Raw genomic sequence first — 25,218 nt, 5'->3', positions numbered from 1 at the left:
ATTCTCCAAGCCTCCTGTGCTCCTAGCAGCTTGATCTCCACAAGGACATTTTTCAACAAAGAAGTTGGCACTTGATATTTGTATCCAATTCAGTTCCTCCTAATCTTTGATTCTGATCTCTTTCCCTATGCATTTTTACTTTTTTAAAGTAGTTGATTTATAATGTCCTTCAGTTTCTGTTATACAGCAAAGTGACCCAGTCATACATATATGTATTTTAATTAATTTTTTTTATAGCTGCACCTGTGGCATATGGAAGTTCCCAGGCTTGAGGTTGAATCGGAGCTGTAGCTGCCAGCCTACACCACAGCTACAGCAATGCCAGATCCTTAACCCACTGAGCAAGGCCAGGGATCAAACTCACATCTTCATGGATTATTAGCTGGGTTCTTATTCTGCTGAGCCACAATGGGACAGGAACTCCCTTTCCCCCCAACCCATACTATTTTCCATCATTTTCTAACCCAAGAGATTGGACACAACCATGGATCCTATTGTACAACTATGTCCTTCACTTTGAGTTCAAGGATGGTGGGGACTAAGCTGGATGTGGAAAGAGCATAGAGGTGGAAAAGAGATTGTTAAGAGAACTGAAGATTTATTCCAAGGTGGACTTTTAGTTGGGAGAGGCCAGGAAAGGTGAAAGCCTGTACTGAGCTCCTACAGAGGAGATGGGTTTCCTCTGGCTGCTCTGCTGTCAGTTCTAAGAGGATGAGTTCCCCCCTCCACAGAGGGGACGGGCTGGTGAGCAGCTATGTCACAGTCCACAAGGTAGTTTTATGCTAAGCAGCTTGCTCTCTCCAGAGCATAGCAAGAGAGGTAGTTTTATGCTAAGCAGCTTGCTCTCTCCAGAGCATAGCAAGAGAGAGGGCTCCAAAGTACACCAAGAAATATTTGGGTTGGGAGTTCCCATCGTGGCTCAACAGAAATTAATCTGACTAGTTTCCATGAGGATGCAGGTTCAAACCCTGGCCTCGCTCAGTGGCTTTGCCGTGAGCTGCGATGTAGGTTGCAGACATGGCTCGGATCTGGCCTTGCTGTGGCTGTGGTGTAGGACGGCAGCTGGAGATCTGATTAGATCCCTAGCCTAGAAACCTCCATATGCCATGGGTGCAGCCCTAAAAAGACAACAAAAAGGGGGAAGGAAAAAAAAAAAAAAGAAAAAAAGAAAATGTCAAAGGGGAAAAAAAAGTGGGGTTGGACAAAAGAACTTCCAGGCAGTGAAAAAGGTTAGGAGAAAGTTCTAGAAAGAGTATGAATCTGAAGTTGTTGGGACGGAGTTTTATCGTAAGGCAAAAGAATAGATGAAGCAAGACTCTTCTTCCAGCCCCAGCAATGCGTGCCAGAGCCAGAGAAAGGGAGCTATCCCTAAATTCCGGGGAAAACTTGGTTGGTGTGGAAGAGTGGTGCAAGGGCAGATGCCTCGGGTTTGGAGCCAGATGGACATAATGTTTTCTCCAACGTCAACACTGTCAGCTGGGTGGCCCTCCCCAAGTGAGAGTAATGAGCCTTGATTTTCTCATCTCTAAACCAGGGATCGATAATAGGGATCTGAAGAAACGGGCAGGATTGTTTTTACTTACTTGAGAAAATATAGGTAAAGCCATCCACACATAGTGGGGACTCTTTTAATTTTTTAAAACTTGGATTGGGTTTTCCATTTACTTGTGTGGTGGTGTTTTGGTTTTTTTTTTTTTTTTTTTTTTTTTTTTGTGCACTAAGCTCCCAAGCCCTTAGCTCTGGTTTCTATTATAGCCGAAAATGCATTCAGCTCTTGCCTGGGAGCGAGTGCAGATTCTCAGGGTGAAAAACAAACTCCATTGTCTGCTTGTTTATAATTAGTGACATGTTACCCATGACGTCTAGGACTGGCTGTGACTGGTGAGGGAGACAAGGGCCCTGTGAAGTGTCCAGTGTGAGCTCTGGTTTAAGCTGCAGAGTTTTTATGACACCACCATCTATTGCCTATTGTCATGGAAGCAGAGTTCAGGTCCCTGGAAAATACTCAACACCCAAAGGATCCCTGGGGAGTGTAAATGAGGGCAAATATCACTTCAAAGTAGCGTGAAAGCCAATCCTTCATCTTTTCATCCTGTCTCCAGTGTCACCAAATTCCTTCTCTAAAGCACAGCCTCAAATCCTTCTCTTGGACCAGCAGCCGATTTTTTTTTTTTTTTTTTTTTTTTTTTCTTTTTAGGGCCACATCTGTGGCATTTGGAAGTTCCTGGGCCAAGGGCTGAATTGGAGCTTCAGCTCAGGCCTGTGCCACAGCCACAGCCAAGTCAGGTCCGAGCTGCATCTGTGATCTACACCAAGGCTTGTGGCTACACAGGATCCTTAATCCCCTGAGTGAGGCCAGGGATCCAATCCACATCCTCAGGGACACCATGTCGGGTTCTTAACCTGCTGAGCCACAACAGGAAATTCCAGAAGCTGATTTTTAAACCTCTATGTTGGGAGCCTTTCAAAGCCAAGGCAGTGATGCTGTTGTGTTTGTGAACTCAGGTGAGCAAGGGCAGTAGGACAGCATCTCATGATTAAGAGTATTTAGCCAATGAAAAATACCCACCACCTGCAAGCCTTTCACTGGCAGCGTGGATCCAATTACACCATCTCTCCTGGACCATAGGGGGAACTCTGCATGTGAGACAGCTGCAGGACTGGGGTCCTTCATGCTCATGAGAGATGGGAATGCGCCTATACAGGAATCAGATCCTTCAGCCTTACACTCCATGCAGCAACCTGCCTAGCCGACCTTGGTACATAGGCATCCAAGTAGCAGAGGTCTTGGGAATATTTTGAGGCACCAGATTTTGTCATGTCTTTCTGATTTTTGTGCTCATCCTAATCCAGAAGAACCTCAGACACCCAGGGGAAAAGAGCAGCAGAATTCTCTCAGGTCACAGACCCCACACATAAAATCTCCATCAGTGTAAAGACTCCCCCATCAGTTAATATGTGCTGGGTTTATATGGGACATGTAGCTTAGATACACTGATGAAATGCATTACACTTGGTATTTTAAGAACAGGTCATGACCGGAGTTAATATGCAAAATATATAAACAGCTCATACAACTCAACGTCAAAAAAAAAAACTTGATAAAAAATAGGCAGAAGACCTGAATAGACATTTTTCCAAAGAAGACATTCAGATGGCCCGCAGGCACAGGAAAAGATGCTCGACATCATTAATCACCAGAGAAAAGCAAATTAAAACCACAATGAGATTATCACCTCATACCTGTTAGAATGGCTATCGTCGGAAAGACCACAAATAAATGTTGGCAAGGATGTGGAGAAAACCCTTGTATGCTGTTGGTGGGAATGGGGATTGGTATAACCACTGTGGAAAACAGTATGGAGATTCTCCAAAAACTAAAATTAGAACTATCATATGATCTAGCAATTCCACCCCTGGATATACATCCAAAAAAAAAAGAAAAAGAAAACACTAATTTGAAAAGATACATACACCCCAATGTCCACAGCAGCATTATTTACAATAGCCAAGGTGTGGAAGTTACCTAAGTGTCCACCAACAGGTGAATGGATAAAGAAGATAACACACACACACACACACACACACACACACACACGATGGAATACTACTCAGTCATAAAAAATGAAATTTTGCTTTTTGCAACAACATGGGTGGACTTAGAGGGTATTACGCTAAGTAAAATAAGTCAGACAGAAAGACAAAATACTGAATGCTGTTACTCATATGTGGAATCTGAAAAAACTAGTGAATAAAACAGACTCACAGCAATAGAGAACAAACCAGTGGTTACCGACAGGGAGAAGGGTATGAGAAGGGTAGAGGATTAAGAGGTACAAACTATTATGTATAAAATAAAGAAGCTACAAGGATATATTGTACAACACAGGGAATATGGCCAATATCTTATAATCATTAAAGGTAGACTATAACCTGCAAAAATTGTGAATCCCTAAGGTGTACACCTGAAACATATAATGTTGTATGCTATACATCCATAAAAGTGCAAACATCAAAGGGAAAAAATCATCAAACAAAAGGGGAAGAACATATACTATTGTACATTAATTATAGCTCAATAAAAAATGTAAACATCAAACAATAGGGGAGGAAAAAGTCATGACCACTTAGCAAATACATGTGGATGAGTCTCTCCGGGGTTTTAAACAGAGCCGGGCATGTTAGTCACGGTCTGGACAGGAAAGCAGCAGCCATTCAAAGGGGCAACTGAAAAGAGCCTAACGAGAGACGGACCACTGTCAGTGGTGGGGGCAGAATTAAGGGGACAAAAGGGGGGGAATGCAGCACCCAAAGACAAGCAACAATGGAGAGCCCCCACCACTTCTTCATCTACTGCTGCCACAACAAATTACAGAAAATTCAGTGTCTTAAAATGACACCTATTTATCACCTCACAGTTAGATTGGTCTGAAGTCTGGTTCCAGGGCAACTCAGCTGGGTCCTCTGCTTAGGCCCACAGGCTGGCGTCAAGGTGTCCAGAGGCTGGTGTTCCATTCTGGCGGCTCTGGGGAGGAACCTGCCTCCAAGTTCTGCAGGTGGTTGGCAGAACCCAGTTCCTTTGCGGGTGTTGGACTGAGATCTGTCTCCTTACTGTCCAAGGGAGGCTAGAGCCTCCCCGCTGGCCCCTTCATCTCAGAACCAACGCGGAATCCTTCTCACTCTCTAAACGTCTCTGGTTTATTCTACTGCGGCATCTAGCGTCCTCCAGCTGGAGAAAGTTCTCTGATTTTCAGGCTCATGTGATTAGATTGGGCCCACCTGGATGCACTCCTTTCCCTGTCTTAAAGGGGCCATGACCTTAAAGACATCAGCAAGGTCCCTCTTGCTTTGCAATGTAACAAATTCACAGGTTCCGGGGATTAGGGTGTGGTCATCTTTGGGGGCGCAATTATGCCTCCCACCAATCCCTAGGACTAAAAGGACTAAGGGGGGGAACACCCTTACCAGAATGCAGGAAAAGCCATGGCCCTGGTGAGCGGGACTTGTAGGACCTGTGACTATATGTCGAGGAAACAACTATTAACAAAGTGCAGCCCAGCTGGGCAGGGGCGGGCAGTAAACACCCTGAAATCTCTCTCTGCTCACCCTCTGCGCACTGCCTTCCATTGCCTGAGCCCAAGTGGCACTGGGAGGGCAAAGGAGCCCAGTGATGGAGTCCATAGAATTTAGCGTCCCCAAGCACAGAGAGGTTGCTGATAAGGGGACAGGGTGGGTCTCTAGGGGCAAAAGTAGCCGAGACAGCAGATGAGGATGTTAAGTGAATCTAAGCTGCATCCCCTTAGGAGCCAGACATTTCTAGGCAGGTCTGGACGAATAAATAACATGGCAGCCCAACAGGGCACTGTTTACACGAGAAACCTGACTCTGAGAGAGAACACTTCCCAGGGGAATGGGGGTGGGGAAGTTAGTTTAAGGATAGGAGGCTGGTTAACCAAAGGGCTGCCTGATTCTAAGATCAGTGCACTATCTGTTGCTCAGACTAAACTCTGACCCATTCCACTGGGCTCAGGCCCAAGTCCTCAGCCAAGAGGGCTCTGACACAAAGCAAGCAAAGATAAAGAGTATCACTTCCATGGGACACTGAGTGGGTGAGGGGCAGAGCATGGCAGGGGCAGCCAGGGTTGGGGATGGAAGCTCCAGTTTGGAAGCTATAGTCTTGGGGTTCCCATTGTGGCTCAGCAGAAATGAACCTATTATCCATGAGGATATGTGTTCGATCCCTGGCCTCACTCAGTGGGTTAAGGATCCAGCATTGCAGCAAGCTGAGGTATAGGCTGCAGATGCAGCTTGGATCTGGTGTTGCCATGGCTGCAGAAAACTACAGTCTTAACAGAAGGGGTGCTTTCAGTGTCCACACCAGCGACCTTGGTGCCGACACTCTGCAGCAGCTGAGCAAAGAAAGCCATCAGGGGCAAAGCTGGCACTGTTGCCCTTTAAGATGGTGAGAGTTGTCAGCATTCTGAGCTGGAGCAGGAGGGGAGGAAGGCTGTGCCTCTAAGGTGTCAAATAAGGGGACCTCTGGTGCGGGCCACAAGGACCTGAAGGTTGTGTAAGGGACCATGGGGGCAGGGGAACTAGAGGAATACTCCTGTGTCTGTTATTATTGTCCCATTCCTACCTGGGACACATGGAGTCACACACAAAGAGGCATGGGCTAAGCCTGTGTGTTCATCAGAGTTCCTGCAGGAAATAGGCCATCATACGCATCATGCTGGGTCACTCAAGGGCAGCTTAACAAAGGGGCTACTTGCAAGGGTCTGAATGGGAGAGAGCATCGTCAAAAGGTATTACAAGCTGGGGCTAGTTGTAGCCAGGAGCCAGACACGCCTGGGCCTGCAAGGATGAAGGGAAAAGGTGGTTACCAGGTGAGGCCTTCTACCTAATGCACTAGATGAACTCAGTAGGGTCTGGTCTGTTATACACCGCACTCCACTGGTCTTGGGAAATGTGCCAGGAAGAACCCCATGCACCGTGATATAGTTGCCGAAATTTGGCTGAATTGAAACACAGAATTTTGGGTAAAGGAGAAAAAAAAAATGTTTTATTGCTTTGCAAGGCAAAGTGAGGGGGCACACCAGTCTAATGCCTTCAAGACTGTGCCTCCCATTGTAAAGAACTGCCAGGAGTTTTATAGCAAAAAAGGAGAAAAACAGGTTTTCAGAGAGGAATCAGAATTGGGACAAACATGCTTTCTTCTTTCTTCGGGGGAATCTTCATCATCAAAGCTGGGTCAGCAGATCTCAGTATGATCATGACAGTGGTCTTCTGGGTTGTTGCCTAGAATAACAGTACTTTTGAAAAGGGTATATTGATCAGAGATTAGAACAAACTAGGAAAGTTCCTGAAAAACATCATGTTCTAATCATCTTTAACCCACAGGCAACTGTGCTCAGGGTGCCTAATCTTTAGCTTACGGGTGATTGTGTTTAGGGTGCAGTTAAGCCAAGGAGAAGTACGAGGAACTGTTCAATTTTAAAGTATTCATTTCTAAAAGAAGCCTGTGTTATTATATGTCTTCCTTGAGAGGGAACCAGGATCCTACCCCAAGGCTGTATCTACCACTTCAAGAGAAAGCCTGCAGAGTATGTTTCTGCAACACGAGGTGAAGGTGAATTTGGGAGGAAAACCAGAAAGTTCCTTGGCTTTTCCTCCCTTGTCTTTGCATCCCCTTCCTTCCCTGATCAGCCACTGTCTGAACCTGTCCCTAGGAACTCAGGGAAGGTCATGGAAGCTGAGTGAAGCCCATTTCCTAAGAATAAGAAAAGGGGGGAGTTCCCGTCATGGTGCAGTGGTTAACGAATCTGACTAGGAACCATGAGGTTGCGGGTTTGATCCCTGCCCTTGCTCAGTGGTTTAACGATCTGGCGTTGCCGTGAGCTGTGGTGTAGGTTGCAGACATGGCTCGGATCCCGCGTTGCTGTGGCTCTGGCATAAGGCTGGCGGCTACAGCTCCGATTTGACCCCTAGCCTGGGAACCTCCATATGCCACGGAAGCGGCCCAAGAAATAGCAAAAAGACCAAAAAAAAAAAAAAAAAAAAAGAAAGAAAAGGGGGGCACAGAAAGGCTTTTGTGCCCAGGAGCCCCACAGGGCCCTGCTCGGTTTCGACATCATTAGCATTTTCACCACGGAGTTTTCTTAGCTTTGCGTGAACTTCTTAGCAAGACCCAATTTATGTATCTAGTTACCAGCGTCCAAGGCAAGGGATGGTAGTAAAAGGCAGTGTGAGGTTAATGCAGTCAGGGTAAAGGGTCATGGCAGTGCCTGAACTGCATCTGAATTTGCCACAGGAAGATCAGGCCTGATGCTCCATGTGCAACAGGAGGTCCACGGGGCCAGAAGCAGAGCAATGAAGTAAAAAGCCACTGAACGGTTCCCTAGTGACTAGTGTTCATCAGTGTCACCAAATGCTTAACCACGTTGCACAAAAGAGTTTACGTATGGGGGACACTGCTTGTTGTGTCTGCATTTGCTCTCTTACTCCTTTGAAGCAACATGTTTCCCACAGGGAAAATTTCTAAAACCTGGACCAATTAATTTTGGGGAACCATTTTTTTTTTAATAAAGGTGTTAACAGCAGGTAGATAGTTAGGCATGAGCAGAGAAGGGGGCACGGGTCCAGATGTCAGGAAACCACACATCATGCAAACAGCAGGCTCCATGGATGGACAAAGAAAAGCTGGAACCTCCAGACTGATAGGAAAACACACCTTTTGGGGTGATAAGTGCCCTGGGGCCAGACGAAGGAAAATGGAAGAGGGCCTTAATTGCCAGTGTCCGAATGTAACCTGTTGCTCATTATGCCCTCATTATAATAAAATTATAATAAAATTAACTATGCAGATAAGAAGTACCCCTCATACACCGACACCATGACACTTCCAATAAAACCAAATAAGGACAAAAATCCCTCTTCCCTCTGGGAAGGTGAAGCTGGGCTGAAAATTAAGGAATACAACCCACAAACCCCACCTTCCTAGTGAATATCCCGCACCTACAATTGGATGCCCCATATAACCAGTGTGCCAAAAAAATCACAGGGCAGCTGCTTGCCTCTCTGCCCGCCTCTCATTTAAATACACCCTTGCTTTTCATTCTCAATTTCTGTCTCATTTCTGAATTCTTTCTGCAATGAGACAAGAACCTAACCTTCGGGAACAAAGAGAAAACTTAACTTTGTGTGTTTTCCTCCAGATCCCCTGACTTTCTGAGATTATGTATTTTGCTGTTGGGGAGCTTCCCCCCCACCCCACCCCCCGCCACGCCGCTCCATTATACAATAAACTCTTTGTTGTTTAACATTCTATTAACCACAACCCTCTAGTAACCAGCACATCTGTAAATCTCCAGTACAATAATTGTTGTTCATAACCATGACCCTGGGGCTCTGCGTGGTCACAGATGCCTTCCAAGCCATCAAAGAGAATGCTCTAAAATGATTCTGCATTCTCAGAGTGCGCATCAACCAACCACAGAGACAAGGAGTCCGCATAAGTGCTAGGTAAAAGGAGAAATAAAACGGGCAGGGCAAATTTGCCACAGGTAATTCACATCTGGGTAATAAAAATATACACGACATCTATTAGACTTTGCCTCTCTCAATGACTTTCTTCCTGGTCAGCATGGACTTGACCAAAATACTTGTGCACAACTTTGGAAAGGACATGGCTGTAGAAGCAGATGTCAGTGTACCCAATTAAATCACTGCTGTTTGTGCCCAATTTGTATGACCCATTGACAAATTAGAGGTAGTTAAAAAGCTTTTAAAATTGGAAACTTTCTGAGCTTTGGAGGGGGTGAGACATACTTAACTGCTCACCACACAGCAGCAAACTCCTAGGTCATTTGCAGACCTTGGGATGGACCTAGGAGTCCATGGAATTCTTTCCTCCCTCTGGGAAAATCTCTGTATTAGTCACAGCAAAGAATAAGAGCATAAAATGAAACAAAGAAGGCAGAATAGAAGAAAAAGACTGACAAAGGAAGGGTCTTTAATACTCTCAAATTCAAGTGTTCTTAAATCTATCACTGCAAGAGAAGGGCTGTATGTTTCTGCAAAACAAGAGGAATTCAGGAGGAAAACCAGCACACTAGACCCATGTAAGGTTTTATGTAAGTCAGGCTCCACTGCCATCAAAGACTGGATCTGACAGGCACTGGAAAATGCGCTTGATTGGCATGTGTGTGTGTGTGGGGGGGGGGGAGATCAGTAGGATTAGGGAAGCATGAAATAGGATTCTATACATAGTTAGCAGGAACATCTCTTCCCAGCAAAACAAAACATATTTGATTTTAAAGCAGAACGACAAAAACAGGATGCTGTAATTTCCACAAACGGAGATAAGCCAATCCCTGGAAAGAAGTTTTCCAAGGGTTATGGTGCAGTTTTATTGCTATTAAAAAAAATTACACCTTTCTTGATTCTCTAACATTTCAGAATGGTTGAGATAAGTGGAAATGCATTTTTCCAAAGGTGGTCTTTTTTTTTTTTTTTTTTTTTTTGGTGGCAGGTGGGGTATGTGCTCTAAAGAATGTACTTTGTGTAGACATGATGCTTCCTACAGTTTAGCATCACAGCTGACTCTGGTCTTAGGAGAAGATAACAGCCTATTGTGGGACCATGCAGTCCTTGCATCTTCCAAATTACGTATTTACCCAAATACTTTACCTCACCCCAAATGTCTGTCTACCTTGTGTTTCTTGACTGCGTGCTACTGCCATTTGGGCTGGAACAATTCTCCCCAAGTGTGTAGGGTGTTTGAATGTTTAGCATCCCTGGTTCCTATTCACCAAAGCCAGTAGCGCTCCCACCTCCAAAGGTCTGTAGGATGACCGTGTCTACAAGCGCTTCCTAGGGAAGTACTTGTTTATCCTCAGCTGCTGCTTCACGTGAAGGCTCTAAAGCAGCAATGGGGGAGCCAACTGTAACCATGACAAGGTCAAGCAATTGATTATGCATTTCTGGCCCCATCTTTTCTGAGCCATTCATCTCCCTGCTCTTTACCTAAAGCCATAATCTTAGAGTCATCAGTGATACAAAGATGATGTAAAAGACCTTGTTTTTGCATAGATATCTAACTTTAAAAAATATCCATGGTGGGAGTTCCCATTGTCCATTGTGGCTCAGTGGGTTAAAAACCTGACTAGTACCCATGAGGATGCGGGTTAAATCCCTGGCCTTGCTCAGTGGGGTAAGGATATGATGTTAATGCAAGCTGCAGCATAGGTCACAGATATGGCACAAATCTAGCGTTGCTGTGGCTGTGGCTGGCATCTGCAGCTCCGATTCAACCCCTAACCTGAGAACTTCCATATGCTTCTGGTATGGGCCTAAAAAGACCAAAAAGAAAAAGAATAAAATGACTAAAACACAAGCCAAGGGCTATGGTTAAAAACCTCTCTTGGAGCTCCTATTGTAGCTAGTGGGTTCATAACCCAACATTGTCTCCATGAGGATGTGGGGTCAAGCCCTGGCCTCACTCAGTGGGTTAAAGTCCACCGTTGCTGCAAGCAGTGGTTTGCAAATGCGTCTCGGATCTGGTGTTGCCATGGCTATGGCATAGGCCTGTAACTTCAGCTCTGATTCAACTGCTATCCTGTGAACTTCCATATGTCACAGGTGCGGCCATAAAACAAACCAACCAACAAATGAAAAACTTCTCTGATAGGTAGCATTGGGCTGTGCTTTAAATTTCTTAATTTGTGAGGTCCCATCATAGCTCAGTGGTTAACAAACCCAACTAGGAACCATGAGGTTGTGGGTTCGATCCCCGGCCTTGCTCAGCAGGTTAAGGATCCAGCATTGCCATGAGCTGTGGTGTAGGTCGCAGACACGGCTCGGATCCAGTGTGGCTGAGGCATAGGCTGGTGGCTGCAGCTCTGCTTAGACCCCCTAGCCAGGGAACATCCATATGCCGCGGGTGCTCCTTGGAAAAGACAAAAAAAAAAAAAAAAAAAAAAAAAAAGAAATCTTAATTTGGGCAGGACTCTCTTAAACATATTAAACAACTCACACCCAGGAAGGAGGAGAGGCCTTGTCTACTGCCACTGCAGCTGTGGCACCAGCCCTCAGCCACTGGCATTTCTAAAACTCTTCTGGTAGTTTTAGAAACCCTAACCCTAACCCTAACCACTTATTTGCTGCACTTTGTCAAAGAAAGGAGTTTCTTCCTGTCACCCCAGGCATAATGTCTGTCTTCTTTTTGTACAAAGGACACAAGGATCAGCTGTGGCTTGGCTTCCTAGGAACAGGAACTTCACTCTTGGGTGACTCCATCCCAGTTTTATCTAGCAGATGCAATTTTTCTTCAAAGGATGTCTTGGCAACCACATCTAGAATTTTATTCCATTCCTCAGAAATCATCTTTCCCCAAAGCATAGACTCATGTTTAAATACATCAACCATATAAATGCATATGATTTATTTCACCTTTGAACACGAGTTGCTTACTAGCAAATTTTTAGAATATCCCAGCGTTTTCATTCTCAGTGCCCCAAAGTTTTTGTTACGTCTCTATTTCCACGTTTTATTAACTTGCAGGAGTTCACCATCACATTTGATGAATACCATCTCTGCATCATTTCAGAAAGCTTTCAAGTCCTTTCTAACCCACTTTGGGGGGATATACTTTCTCTTTAAGCTTGGAAATCTGTAAGAAGTGAATTCTGATTTGCAATCTCTGTTTCATAACCTTACCCCACCCGCAGCAAATCCTTCGCAAACCAGGATGAAAAGAACAATTCTAAATTAGGCACAATTTTGGTAACTACTTTAAGCAATGTTCTAATTAAAAATATTTATAATTTATACCAACTAGTTTATACATGCCTCTGAAATTTGGACACATCAAAGTCCAAAACGCATGAGCCTGTGATTGTTTTACCAAAGACGCTGCTCTGGTGATATTACTTACTGTCCTGTTTCAAAGTTCATGTTGGAAACTTGGACAACACTGTGAAGACACGTTTATAGAGGTCATGTATACTCAACATTGAGGCAGAGGGCAAGAATTCGAAATCATGTTGATGAAACCAAAGCCAAAGTTTGGGAAAAGAACTGGGTTTGGGTTTGTTGCACTGAAATGTATTTCCATCAGTATTTTATTTTTAAAATTTTTCTTTTTTTTTTTTTAATGGTTAGGGATTGAATCTGAGATGCAGCTGCAACGGCCACCACCTATGCGGCAACACCGGCTCCTTTAACCCAGTGCGCCAGGCTGGGAATCAAACTTGCACCTCCACAGCAACCTGAGCTGCTGCAGTCAGATTCTTAACCCACTGTGTCACAGCAGGAACGCCTCTATCCATATTTTTAAAAGGCCCTGGAACCGCCACGCTGGGACTGTGAGAATAAATGACAAGACAGGATAAGTGCAAGGAGTGAAAATTCCCATGCACCACAGAGGCATCCAAAGTGAAGACGGGCTCTCTGAGTTATAAGTCTGGCAGTTTGGAGAGCCTTTGGGGTCTTGCAACTCTGCTCTCACAGGGATACAGCTGGGCTCATCCAGGCTCTGTGGGTAGGTTATCTCCGTGAACTAGAACAGTACTAATGAAACAAGATGGGGTGCCCAGGTCTTCAGCTCGAACCCTGCGCCAGGGAGTTTACATACATCAACTCAGTTAAGCCCTCCCAATAGCCCGGAGAGGTAGAGAACACTTTGGAGTGAAGGAAACAAAAGCTCAGAGAGCTTAAATAATTTGCTAGAGGTCATTCACTGCTCTAATGAGATACCCAGGGATTTGAACTCTGATCTGATGACTCAGAGACTCTTTCCTGTACATCTCAGAGCCTCTCAGAAGCCCAGATCAAAGGCCGTTAGCTCATCTCTGCACCAACTACAGAGCCCACGCCTTATCCTGGCCTAATGAACACCCTGGGTGATGGAGATTAGATAAGAGAACGTGGCTGAGTAAGGAGAAACTCATCTAGCTAGGAGGAGATGAGGTCATACTCTCATCTACATCCTAACCCTACCCTCCAAAACACACTCTCTCCATAGTAGACCCTCGCATAATACCTGGCAGGTGCTCATAACTTTGTTACCCCCGATCTGTCTCTAATAAGAATGATGGTCACAGTGATAATAATAACAATAACAGTGACAACAGAAAGAGTTCAACTTTAATGAGCAATTAATTCACTACATGACACACCGTGCTACACATACCATAACCATTAACTCTTTGGGGGCTCCTAGCAAGCTATGTGGGAAGGACTATTCATTGCTGCATTCCTCAGATGAGACAAGCAAGGCACAGAGATGTTAAGGAACCTGGTCAGGGTTACACAGCTAGCAAAGGTCAGAACGGAAAATCAAACTCAATCAGGCTGGCTTTAGTAACTGTATTCTTAACCACTCTACCAGTATTTCTCAAACCTCCTAAGGGTTACTTGGGCACATATCCAAAATACTCTTTCCAGGGCCTTTCTCTGGAAAGTCTAGCCTAGGAGGTTTGGGTTGGGACTCAGAGCCCTGTAATTTTTAAGAGCCCCATAAGATTCTAAAGTCACATCCCCTTGCTGTCTCTCATTACCAACAAAGCCCTTCTGATGGCACATTTGAACACTGGAAAGAAGCATCACTTTTGCAGGAAAGAGGGAATTTATTTATTTCTTCTTCCAATACACATGGCTCAAAAGAAGGTGTTGGGGGCTATAGATGGGTCAAGGGCTGAATTTTCTTTGGCGGTCCTGCTCTTCTTAGTCATATAAGGCTTCCTCATGCATGATCATTGCCTTTCTTCTGCTGCCTCAGAGGTCTGAGCAAAAGGAAGAAGCTGGGATAAGGCAGAAGAAGCCCTTGTTCTCTCCATAGTCATGATATTGGAAGGAGAAGACACAGATCGCTGACAACTGAGCCATCACCAAGACTCTAGTGGGGGCTGGTCCAGTAAGGAGGATAATGTTAAAAAAAATCATATCTTGACTAGAAGGAAAAGCAGATTTAGAATTTAGCTTTGGGGAGTTCCCATCGTGGCGCAGCGGAGGCGAATCCGTCTAGGAACCATGAGGTTGTGGGTTCAATCCCTGGCCTCACCCAATGGGTTAAAGATCCGGCATTGCTGTGGGCTGTGGTGTGGGTCTCAGACGCGGCGGCTTGGATCTGGCGGTGCTCTGGCTGTGGTGCAGGCAGGCAGCAACAGCTCCGATTGGACCCCTAGCCTGGGAACCTCCATATGCCACAGGAGCAGCCCTAAAAAAAAAAAGACTTAGCTTTGGATATATTAACTTTGAGCCAACTGCTCAACACTCAAGTGAAGGTTTCCAGTAAAGAGTCGGAATAAGTGAGATCAAGAAAGGGAAAGGAATCAGAAAGGGATTTGAGAATCATCTGCTAATGGAAGCTCCAAGAGGGGCTGAAATCAGCTCCGGAGAATGTTCAAGCAAGGTACCTTAGCTCAAGCAAAATACATTGTCAACCAATTATGAGCAGCATAAGGATAATCGGCTTCCCTAGAGAGTATGTCACTATTTGTGTGGTGAGAGAAGGGAATTTCCCTACATTGCATATATTTCTCCCGTAGTTCAAGATCAAGATCTTGGAAATTCTGCTTCTAAATGTCAGGTTTATTATGGGGAGGTCATTTCATCCAGCCTGTGTTGTCAAATATGTATCTTTTGCCACATAAATGAAAGCTGAACTATGACTAAATGAATAAGATCTGAGGACCTAACCTATGCACGACCATGGGCTGAACACTCTTAGGATTGCAAGGGAAAATTTAAGTCTCAGAAGCTGATATCAAGAAGTTTACAATCTGGTCCCATAGCTACTGTACCTTTTCAGCACATGGATTCTGGGGTGGGCAGAGAACAGTGGAAAAGGATTAGAGAATCCACTGCCCTACTAGGATAAGGCAAAGTCCACAGGCTATGTTGGGCTATTTTTTTTTTTTTTTTTGGTCTTTTTGCCTTTTCTAGGGCTGCTCCCTCAGCATGTGGAGGTTCCCAGGCTAGGGGTCTAATCAGAGCTGTAGCTGCCAGCCTACGCCAGAACCACAGCAACGTGGGATCTGAGCTGTGTCTACAACCTACACCACGGCTCACAGCAATGCCGGATCTTTAACCCGCTGAGCAAGGGCAGGGATCGAACCCGCAACCTCATGGTTCTTAGTCAGATTCGTTAACCACTGAGCCACGACGGGAACTCCAGGGATATTTGTTTTTATAATAATCCTTGACTGGAAATAAATTCGACGACATTGCTCAGGACAAAAGGGCTTCTGTTTATAGTTTCAAAAAGTGAGTTCTTGTGGGTTTCTTTTTTTTAAGCTCCCACTGGTCATTTTATTTGAAGAGAGCTTTATCCTGATTTTCCAAGGAACATGGTAAGCATTATTTTCAGGAGCCATTAGTATGTTGTGTAATTCTTTCCAATCAATGATGGGTGTGTTCCAGACTAAGGAGAAATGAAGCAGGTCCTTTGCCCTTTTGTAAACAACCTCCCCACATGGAAATCCAAATGCAGGAGCTTGAGCCAGGTATAATAAGTGATTTTTGAGAGAGAAGGGCAGCCCTATAAATTCTAGGACCAGAGGGAAGGAGCTTATTGGCTGAGACTGGAGAATTAGATAACGAGGCCTTGGAAAGTCATTGAGGAGGAGAAAAAGAAGCAGCTATTGAGAAGAAGGAATGTGGAGAGACAAACCTATTCAGATGATATTGGGCAGTGGGTGGGGTCGTCCTGGAGCGTGTTAAGGAGACTGCCATGTGAACAACTGCAGCCATGCTCCAAATGACCCAATATGGCTAAAGGAGAGAGGACTGGCGTGGGCCATGGGTTCTGCCATCAGACAAGGGAAGGAACCCACATAGTGCTGGGTCCGTGTTGACTAGGAGTAGGCTTGAAATAAAATGTCATTCTTCATGTTTTCTCCCCAAAGGATGGCAAGCTCCTTCTGTCCTCCAACAGAGGGTCAGCCCAGAGCTCCAGGATGACCTAGGGGAAGGAGGATGGCACCTCCTTTCCCTAGGTGCCAGCATCCACAGCTTACACTCTAGCAGGATGTAGACTGCACACCGCACAAACTTGATACATCTCCAAAGGCACACTTGCAGAACTCTCTGGCATTTGGATACCATTACAAAACAGCAAAATGCATAAGCATCCTTTGGAAATTACTTTTGCCTTTTGCATGCAAAATGAGTTTTCCCAATGTCCAAGTTTTTTGTCTCAAGAGTAATATATATATATATAAATATAAATATAAATATATTTATATTTATATAAATATAAATATATTTATATAAATATAAATATAAATATATATATATATATTTATACACACACATATATAATTTTTTTTCTTTTTATGGCCACACTTGTGGCATATGGAAGTTTCTAGGCTAGGGATCGAATCAGAGCTGCAGCTGCCAGCCTGTGCCACAGCAATGCAGGATCCAAGCTGTATCTGCAAACCATGCTGCAGCTTGTGGAAATGTTGGATCCTTAACCCACTGAGTGAGGCCAGGGAATTATACCTGTATCCTCTCAGACACTATGTTGGGTTCTCAACCCTTCAAGCCAAAATGGGAACCCCTATACATACATACATATATATAGTGTGTGTGTGTGTGTGTGTGTATATATATATATATATATATATATATATATATATACACACATATATATATATATATAATTTTATATTTTGGCTGTGCCCACAACATGTGGAAATTCCCAGACCAGGGATCAAACCCACACCACAGGAGTGACCCTAACTATACCAGTGACAACATGAGATCCTTAACCCACTGAGGCACCAGGGAACTCCTCAAGAGTAAATATTTAAATTATTTAAAAATCACTTAGTTCAAGAGGAAGAATTTTATATAGTCATCCCCTGTAGTTTTTTTTTTTTTAACCCACAGGTAAATTTGGATTTACATCTGATTTACACAAACTCTATTAAATTATATTCACAGTATTCCTATACTGCTTACAAATCTTAAAAGGACTCACACCACCATAAAAGGAAAACTTTATGATGTCAAAAATCAGGCAGGTGACTTCATCATCTTGCCAATTGCCAGGATAAGTAATAGGCATACAAAGAGATTCTTATGTAGTTATTACAATAATCATGTCTTGCTTCAGAATTGTCTTTGTTGTTGCTGTTCTTAAAGGTATTGCTACAAGGATACAGGGGCCAAAAAATTGGGCATGAGGTTAAGGAGCTCACATGTTCCCCAGAAATTGAGTGGGCATGAGAAGTGGTCCAGCAAGAGGTCCCAGTTCTTCCTGGTCCTTTCTCCTGCTGTCTTTGTCACACATTTACTGAGGTTCCCATAAACCCACAGAGCCATCTGCCCTGGATGGGACTGTGTGTCTTGTGCCTGTCTGGCTTTGATGTCTCTGAAGTCTGTAATTATCATCATTTTCTTTAAGAAAAACCTCCAAGATATACAAACAGCTCATACAGGTCAATATCAAAAAAAAAAAAAAAATCCCAAACAACTCAATCAAAAAATGGGCAGATCTAAACAGACATCTCTCCCAAGAAGACCTACAGATGGCCAAAAGGCTCATGAAAAGAAGCTCAACATCACTAATTATTAGAGAATGCAAATCAAAACTACAATGAGGTATTACTTCACACTGGGCCATCATCAAAAAGCCTACAAATAGTAAATGCTGGAGAGGGTGTGGAGAAAAAGGAACCCTCCTACACTGTTGGTGGGAATGTAAATTGGTACAGTCGCTATGGAAAACATATGGAAGTGCCTCACAAAACTGAAGATAGGAGTTTCTGCTGTGGCACAGTGGGTTAAGGATCTGGTATAGGTTGCATCTATGCCTTGGATTTGATCCTTGGCCTGGGAACTTCCATATGCCATGGGTGTGACCAAAAAAAAAAAAAAAAAAAAAAAACCCAAACAACAACACCCCCTAAAAATAGAACTACCGTAGTATCTCGAAATCTCACTCTTGGGCATATATCCAGAGAAAACCAGTGCTAATTATGACATGTCAACTTTAGACTATGAGGAAGCTCAAACTGGTCTCTGAGGACTGTGCTCCTGGAAAGGTCCTCATGGTGCATCACTGAGACTCCCAGCTTATAATGGTCATCATCAATACCAGACGTGAATGAAGGAGCTGTCAGATGATTACGTGATTTCTATCCCCAGCCTCAAGTCTCCCATCCATCTGAGGCCCCAGACATTGTGAAGCCAAGACAAGCCTTGCTCGCACTACCATTTCTGAATTCCTGACCTACAGAATCCACGAGCAAAATGCATGGTCATTTTCTGCCACTAAATATCAGGGTGACTTGTTATACATCCATAGTGCCTCGAACGCTTTCCTTCTTTTTCTTTCCATCTTCTCCTGGTCCTCTAAGTTCAGTACGGAATGGAGCCAGGGATGTCAAATAAAAGGTATACTGGCAGCAGTATACATGTTGATAGTCTTATTTTGTTTTTCTTTCCTTATTTCCTTTTATTTTTCATAAATCAATAGTTAAGAAAGTGATTTCTGGAGTCACACTGCTTATGTTAGAACACTGGCCATGCCCCTTATTAATCGTGTGACCAGGGACAGTTATTTAAACATTTTGTGCCTCACCTTTCTCATCTGCAAAATAGGAATAATAATCATACCTATCAGAGAGAGTTGTTGGACATGATTAAATGAGCTAACGCACGTGAGGACTTGGAATAGGGCCTGGTACATAGTACTCAGTAAAATATAAAAATTCCCATTTTAGCTTTAAATAACTTCATTTTACTTTTTATGATTTATGTTAATGCACATATTTCAATACATGTAGAAAATTTAAACACACAGTCCAAGTATACTATCAACTTATTTCATTTTTCCATGCTTTTTTAAGACCCCATCCATACAAAAGAATTTTTTTTTTTTTTTTTTGCCTTGTAGAGCTTCACCCGTGGCATATGGAGGTTCCCAGGCTAGGGGTCAAATCAGAGCTACATCTGCCGGCCTACTCTAGGGCCACAGCAATGTGGGATCCGAGTCTCGTCTGTGACCTACACCACAACTCATGGCAACACCAGATCCTTAACTCACTGAGTCAGGCTAGGGATCGAACCCGCAACCTCATGGTTCCTAGTTAGATTTGTTTCTGCTGCGCCATGAAAGGAACTACAAAAACAGGATTTTTAAAGTCATAATTATTGCAAAGATACATAAGGACAGAAATAATTACTTAGGGTCTACTCTGTGAGAAAATGAATTGTTATGAGCCAGGCAGCTACCCCAAGAGATGGGAATATCCCTATCTTATAAATGAGGAAACTATCATTCCTTTGATCAACAGAATCAGATATTATTCAGATATCAAAATTATAAGAAAACTGAGTAACACTATGTGAACAATATAATATGAATTGAAAAAGAGTAGTCTATAGGAATCCAGATATTAAAATTATTAGAGGGAGACTACAAAAAAACCTCAATTATGTTTAATATAGTCAATGAGCTAGCAAGACATGCTGAAAATTTAGCCTAGAACTGGAAACCATGAAAAGTGACCTGGCTTTTTAAAAAAGAAACCATATGAAAAGCTGTAGAATTGAAAAGTATAATAACCAAAATAAGACTTCAATGGAGAGGTTTAATAGCACTTGAAGAGAATTGGAAGATGGGTCAAAAATATTAAGGATGAAGCATGGAGAAACAAATGAAAACCCTAGAAAACACAAAAGTGAAGATAAGGGACACAGGGTTTATAGTAAGGAATTCTAAGATGTTTAATGGGACTCAGGAAGAAAAAGCAAGATAAGAAGCAAAAAAAAGTGATAAGATAAAGCAAAAAGTGATAAGAAGCAATATCTGAAGATTGATGGGTAAGAATTTTCCAGAACTGAACAAAACCATTTCAAGGAGCATCATAAATCAAAAACAAGAAAATTAAGGAGATTCACACTGAGATGCATTAAAGAAAACCAAAGACAAAAAGAAAAGTGTAAAAACAGCCAGGGGTGGGGGGAAACCCTTCAAATGAGCTGCAGCTAGACTGACAGCTGACTTCTCAATAGCGCCTATGGAAGCCTGAAGTCAGTCTTGGATGTGCTGGGAGAAAAAAAAAAAAAATTACTGCTCACCTAGGATTTCTCACCAGGAAAAATATCCTTCAGGAGTAACACTTTCTTTCAAATACTTAGTTCACCACTAACTGACTGATCACAGTGAAGGACTTTCTAAAGGTTGTCCATAGGGAGCAAATAATCCCACATCTCAAACTAAATCATCTGGTCAAGTCCTAAGTATTGTTTTTTCATCTGACTTTTTTTTTTTTAAGGAGGGAAGAAGGAAGACATTTCACTGTATATACCATTTTAGCTCCTTTGGATTGTATTCCTGATTTATTATGTCTACATAGAAAGAATTTCTCTTAGTACATGCTATGTGTTAATATAACTAGATTAAAAGAAACTTAAGCTGAAAGTTGTTGTGGTTAGAAAATACAAAGCAGAATAATAAGCTCCTTTCAGGACGACCATGGGAGGTAGTAAATTAACATTATCTCAACCATAAACATATATCCATACTTACGTTTCTAGACCACGGAGATCAGGCTATGGGTGTAATAAAAAACTAACCAGCAGAATACAAAGAAATAGAATGTTTCCTATTTTACTATGCAAGATGTTTTAATTTGGATGCCACAGAAGCCAGGACTATTCAGAAGGACATACTGGATTCAAGACGACAAATTCTGCTTGGCTTTTCCATTTAATCACAGAATCATAAAATATTCTGGCCCCTGTTATCCCACACCACAAGCACTCATACTCATAAATTTTAGAGAATCAAAGAGATCAAATCATAGCATTTCAGAGTTGGAAGCTCCTCAGAAACTTAGGAATTCCGTCTCTGACACCTGAGGAGCTTAAACACATTCACTGACAAGGAGTTCGCTTCTTTTTATTCCCTGACACGACATTACCAATTGTTTGAAGGATTTTTAATTGAGCCCAATTTCTTTTCTACGACTTGTTCTCATTTGCCTAGCTCTGTTCTTTCCATGGTAACACAGATAAGCCTATGCCCTCTTACATCACTGAATATTAAAATGCTGCCATAGAAGTTCCCATCATGGATCAGTGGTTAACAAACCGGACTAGTATCCATGACGATGAGGATTTGATCCCTGGCCTCATCCAGTGGGTTAAGGAGCTGTGGTGTAGGTTGCAGGTGTGGCTTGGATCCCACGTTGCTGTGGCTCTGAAGTAGGCCAGTAGCTAGCTGCAGCTCTGATTCAACCCTATCCTGGAAACTTCCCTATGCTTTGGGTGCAGCCCTAAAAATACACACATACACAAAATACTGCTATAATGTCCCCATTTTATGTTTGCTCCTATAGGCTAAACATCTCTCATGAAGTTCGGCCTTGCTCAATCTGCCTGTGTTTGGCTAGTCAGAAGAGAAACAATCTGATTCATGGAAGAAAGGAATGGCAGGATGAGCAGCAGAAGAAGTCAAGGCAGAGAAGGGGAGGTGAGCTTTGAGAAAATAAACTGAGCCAACACAGGTTTTATAAGGTTCAGTATGACTTTTATGTACTTGGTGATTACTTTAAAAAATTTGGGATGCATTAAAAGTAGGAAGATTCTTTGATCAGGCTATAAAGATACAAATCTGAGGTTCAAGGGGGCCTCAGAATTTTCTGCTGGTAAAACGATGGCATCTTATCCTGAGACAGGCTTGGAAAGGAAGTATCCATCTACGTCTTTAGATTCTAAAAGAGCACACTGTAATAAAAGACTCCAATTAAAATTATCTAGCTAAACATCTAGGTGTAAGGAAATATGGTGAGGTCTGGCCAACCTCAGTAATGTAACTGCAAAATACACCTATAGTCATGGAACAAGGAATTTAAGAAAATGTGTTCATTTAGGGACATTGGTGTAGCAAAGGACAGTCTGTCCATTTCCTGCTGATACTTGCTACCATTGCAGAGAACATTAACTGCTAGCAATCAACATTTGAAGTAAAGGCTGAATTTTAATGGTTCTTTAAGCCATTGGTAAGAAATTTGGCTCCTACGGCTTGGAACCTGTGCTTCACTCATACACAAATCACGACAACTTGATAGAGGCTTAAGTTGTTGGGATCCAGCACTTAAGAGGACAAGTAAGAAATGACAGGTTTCACATTCTGTGATTCTACACAGACTGATCCTACTCAAGGGATACTCAGAAAATCTGCTCAGAGCAGATTCTTGAAGAATGGGCTGGACTGGAAAAAAAGCCATCAGAAGATGGTCACCTATCTGATTCATGGCTGTGATAGTCACTTGGTTATTTCTCCCAGCAAATAGCAATTTGTTCTGGGCTTCCTGTGGACTTGACTGTCTGTGGGAAACATGGCTGGGGAATAGGTAAGTCTATCATGCAGCTCTTGTTGGAATAATGAATGCCAAGTAACAAACCCCAATGGCTTAAAAGCAGTATGCATTTTGGTTTTTTTTACTCACTGCTCTGTGAATTGGCCAGGGCAGCTCTGCTTCAGGTTGCAGTTTGGAGAATTTAACTTAAGGGTGCAGATCAGGTTTGGGTCAGGTCCTGGTAGTTCATTCTGGGCCCAAATGGAAGGGATAGAAGCTAGCGGGGCCAACCTCTTCTTGATGACCACAGGGGTGAAAGAGGGCCAGCCAAACCATGTAAGCATACACGAAGCCTCTCTTCAGGTCACTTCCATTAAATTCCGTTGGCCAAGCCAATTGCCAACTAAGTAGATTTTGAGGGGAAGCAAACTCCTCATTGCATTGTCCTTGGGGGTACAGAGCCAAGCTGTAAGGGGAAGGGTGTAGATGCATAATGTTACTGCAGGGGAATGAAGAGTTGAAACAAATAATCCAATCTTTACAGTGTTCTGTGTTTTTGTTTTTGTTTAATAAAGGGTAGCCTAGATAACTGCTTTTTTGTCTTTAATTCGAAGATAGTATTTTAGGCTAAGGCCCAACAGTGTTTTATTAAGTGAGCCCATAAACACTGAAGAACTGACAACGAGAAAGGCATTAATCCTAAATTCAAGACATGGAAGAGGCTCTCAGCTCTGTGCGAAGGTCTCACGGTGTAAAGCGGTGGTGGGGATGCCTCAGGCTTCAAGCTCAGTGGACTTGGCAAAGCAGCCATACTGCCATTCTGGCTGATTCAGGGCAAGGCAAATGCACTGAAGCATTTTGACATTGCCAGCAGTGCCAAAAGGGATGTGCTGGTTGCCAGCAAAAGGGCCGTTAAAGCACGAAAATGAAATAGAAAAAAAAATGTAAAAGTTGGGATAAAATGTCTAAGTGTGTTTATGGAAAGGCCTATCCATTTCTAAATGATGTAATGGAAAATCCATCTTTGGTCTACCCAAGTCAAGGCCATTTTATAAACTGAGGAATGTGACAGTTTGTGACAAACTTTAAAGCCACTAACCAAAATCTTCTGCCTCTGGGAAAAGGGTAGCTGGAATTTCTGAACAAGTAAAATTATGGCTTAAAGCTCTAGGGAGAAGCAATAACTCAGAAATAGTTAAGAGTATATAGATGTGTGTGTGTGTGTGTGTGTGTGTGTGTGTGTGTGTGTGTGTGAACGAAGGGATGCATACATACAAACACACATACTGTATATTGATTTTACCCAACAATACTTGTCAAAGCAAGAACTAGATTGTTTATAGCTGCACTATGTATTCTTTATTAACACTCATGGCTGTCAGCTTTTCTGATTAAAATTAAGTCTGACTTCAGTTCAAATTTTCCCAGCCTCAAAGATCCTCACTAGAGTTATAATCATGACATAAGAAAACGGGGCACTTTAAGTCTTGCAGTGGTTGAACTGGAAGCAGGATGTTCTAAGGCAAAGGTAAAATGTCTTCAAAGACATTCAATTCAATTCAATGTACCTCCCACCTTATACAAAAATTAATTTAAAATGTATCAGAATATGCATTATGAGCCTACATGTAAGACTGCTGATGTCAAGCTATAACACTTTTAGAAAAGAAATTTAAAAATCTTCATTGCCATGAATCAGACAAAGAGTTCTTGGATCTAACCAAAAGTATGAGCATAAAAGAAAAAACTGATAAATCAGACTTCATTAACATTTTCAAAACTTTTGCTCTATGCATTGTTCAGACACTATGAAAAGACAAGCTACAGACTTGGAGAAAATAGGCATAAAGCATATATAATATATATAAATACATGTATAGACTCAACAAAAAGCAAATAAACTCAATTAAAAAGTGGCCCAAAGATTTACACTTCATCAAAAATATGTATATGCCAAATAAGCCTATCAAGGGAGGTTCAACATCATTTGTCACTAGGAAAATGAACATTATAACTACATGAGATACCAGTACTTACTAAATGCCTAGACAGTATTTTAAGAGTGTCAATACCAAGTGTTGATGAGGATAGAGACAAATTAGAATTCTCAAGGATTGCTGGTAGGAAGACAAAATGGTATAGTCACTTTGGAACATACTTTTTTTTTTTTTTTTGGTCTTTTTAGAGCCACACCTGCAGCATCTGGAGGTTCCCAGGCTAGGGGTCCAATCAGAGCTGTAGCTGCCAGACACAGCCACAGCCATAGCAACACCAGATCCGAGCTGCGTCTGTGACCTACACCAAAGCTCATGGTAACACCAGATCCTTAAGCCACTGAGCGAGGCCAAGGATCAAACCTGTGTCCTCATGGATAATAGATTCATTTCTGCTGAGCCATGAC

General features: G+C 42.8%; 2 protein-coding genes across 7 annotated transcripts in view; one reads left to right on the top strand and one right to left on the bottom strand.

Moving 5' to 3' along the window:
- Nucleotides 1–4,674, bottom strand: part of DAAM2 (dishevelled associated activator of morphogenesis 2) — a 159,337-nt gene extending 154,663 nt beyond the window's left edge. For all 6 annotated transcript variants that reach the window (XM_084967985.1, XM_084967990.1, XM_084967981.1 and 3 more), the window contains exon 1: nucleotides 4,412–4,674. The gene's annotated coding sequence lies outside the window, so the exon portion shown is untranslated. The remainder of the gene's footprint in view (nucleotides 1–4,411) is intronic.
- MOCS1 (molybdenum cofactor synthesis 1) overlaps nucleotides 1–25,218 on the top strand; it is a 918,787-nt gene that overhangs the window by 189,688 nt on the left and 703,881 nt on the right. The gene's annotated exons all lie outside the window — the stretch shown is intronic.

Source organism: Sus scrofa, chromosome 7, assembly GCF_054392235.1.
Source record: "Sus scrofa isolate SSC_HxYL_T2T_F1_AM1 chromosome 7, Sscrofa_HxYL_maternal_Yorkshire_Landrace_v2.0, whole genome shotgun sequence".
Lineage (NCBI taxonomy): Eukaryota > Metazoa > Chordata > Mammalia > Artiodactyla > Suidae > Sus > Sus scrofa.
Note: the sequence above shows the minus strand (reverse complement) of the source record. Positions and strands in the feature narration are given on the sequence as shown.